The sequence below is a fragment of the Cavia porcellus genome, unplaced genomic scaffold (genome assembly GCF_034190915.1).
Source record: "Cavia porcellus strain 051 isolate PalLab524CR breed Dunkin Hartley unplaced genomic scaffold, mCavPor4.1 scaffold_11, whole genome shotgun sequence".
Taxonomy (NCBI): domain Eukaryota; kingdom Metazoa; phylum Chordata; class Mammalia; order Rodentia; family Caviidae; genus Cavia; species Cavia porcellus.
The window spans coordinates 60184080-60185894 of NW_026947494.1; the positions used below are offsets into that span (position 1 = coordinate 60184080).

The following is a 1815-nucleotide window of genomic DNA, read 5'->3' on the forward strand; positions in this document are numbered from 1 at the left end:
ACCTGGCATGCTAATAATGAAACCCAGAGGAGGATACTGTGGAGGTTTTAAGGCTTACCCTTTCTTAGAAGATGGCTCTTCTGAAGACACAGCAGGAGACAGAATTTCCTCTAGGTTCCCTCAGACACATTTGTGAAGGGACTTCCAGGGATGACCAGTGCTGGGAATGACAGCAGTAATGTTTACTGTATGGAACATCCTGGCTGGCGCACAGTTGGCCTCCTGTCCTCCTTGGCTGGTCACCGGGACAGGGAGTGCCTTGCTGTGTTGGGTCAGGAACAGCAGGGCTGTGGGCAGTGTTTGAGGTCATTTCTTGTTGTCCTTCTTGGAGGAAAGTGAATGGTTAACCCATCATGCATCCTTGGCATTTCTAAACCCTCTGTGCCTGCTGCATAGGATTTTCCTGGCTGAATTTTACCAGCCAAGCTAAAAGTCTCATAGCAAAGGCAAGGGGCACACAGGGCCCAGGTGACCCATTAAACAGTGAAAACTGTTCACAAAGGGGCTTCACAAATACTATGCATGCATGCAAATGTGTCTCCCCAGAGAACTCAGTTTCATGGCTAATGGAGCTCTGCCCAGAACCTTGGCCAGCTGATGTCTTGGAGCTAAAGAGGGCAGGGTCAGAGGTTAAGAAGAGCTTTGTGAAGCAGGTACATATTTAGCAGGTAGGGAAGGGCACCCAGCAAAAGGGAGGGTGTGCATCTACTGGGGCAAGGAGAAAGGCAGGGAGGTTGAGGATAAGAAGGTGAGGAGCTGAGTTCAAATTGAACATGTGACAGCCTCATTTTAGATTAGAATGGGCACTGTTGATTGGTGTCCAAAACTGGTCAATGTGGTTGAAATTGTCACAGGTCGTGTTTCCATCACAGTAAATGTTTACAGTGGTGACAATGAGACCTGTAACATCTTTAAAAAAAAAAAAAAAATTGAACATGTGGCAGCCAGCAAGAAATGTTACAGAAACATCCTGAGGTTAAGGACTGGAAAAGGTCACGGGTCTTAGCTACCTAGTGGGCCTTAAGGAACAGAGCCAGACTCATCCCAAGGGCTAGGAAGGAGGAAGGGAAGGGACATTAGCCTCTTGTTATGTGTGGATGTAATCTAGACTTCTAGTTAGAGTCCATGCATTCAGGGAGAAAGTCAGACAGAAGGGGATGAAGAAATGGATGGGGTTGGCCGAGAGGAAGAGGTACTGAATCCTGGAGTGATCAAAATAAGAATAAGAAAAAGAATAAGTCTTTATTCCCTTTAAGTTGATTATCTCAGGTATTTTGTCATAGCTATGGAGAACTGACTAACACAACAAGCTGCCTAGTGGAAATGATCACCTGAAGAGGTACTTTATGTAAATTTCAGACTGTAGCATTTCCTGTCTGGAGATGGTGCTAATAAGAGGTCAGTCCTTTCTACAGATATGTACTCATAGCATATTCTATTGGTGGTTACCATGGTAACGCAACAGTTTTGTTACCAATACTTGTGGTGTAATATGGCTTCCTTTGAGAAATACAAGGACAAGAAAATGAGAGTTAAACCTAAAAAGTCTCAACACATAGCTAGATATGGTGGTACATACCTGTAATCCCAGAACTTTGGGAGGCTGAGGCAGAAGGACCAAATGAAAGTTCAGGTCCAGCCTAGGAGGCAATTTAGTAAGAGCTCTATTTAAAAAAAAAAAGGCACAGACTGTGGTGGGAGAGAACAAGGAAGCAAGCCTTCCCTGTGAACCAGTGCCATGCATGGGCCACTGGCGGCAGGAGGACAGACAGAGCCTAACCCCTTCCAGTGTGCAGGCTGGCAAACAAGAAGAGC

General features: G+C 45.6%; 1 non-coding gene across 1 annotated transcript; it reads left to right on the forward strand.

Annotated features, from left to right (window-relative positions):
* Nucleotides 1–780: 780 nt before the first annotated feature.
* On the forward strand, nt 781–911 carry LOC111758319 (small nucleolar RNA SNORA1). Its single transcript, XR_002792516.1, has one exon. It is a non-coding gene; the product is annotated as a small nucleolar RNA SNORA1 (small nucleolar RNA).
* Nucleotides 912–1815: the final 904 nt, after the last annotated feature.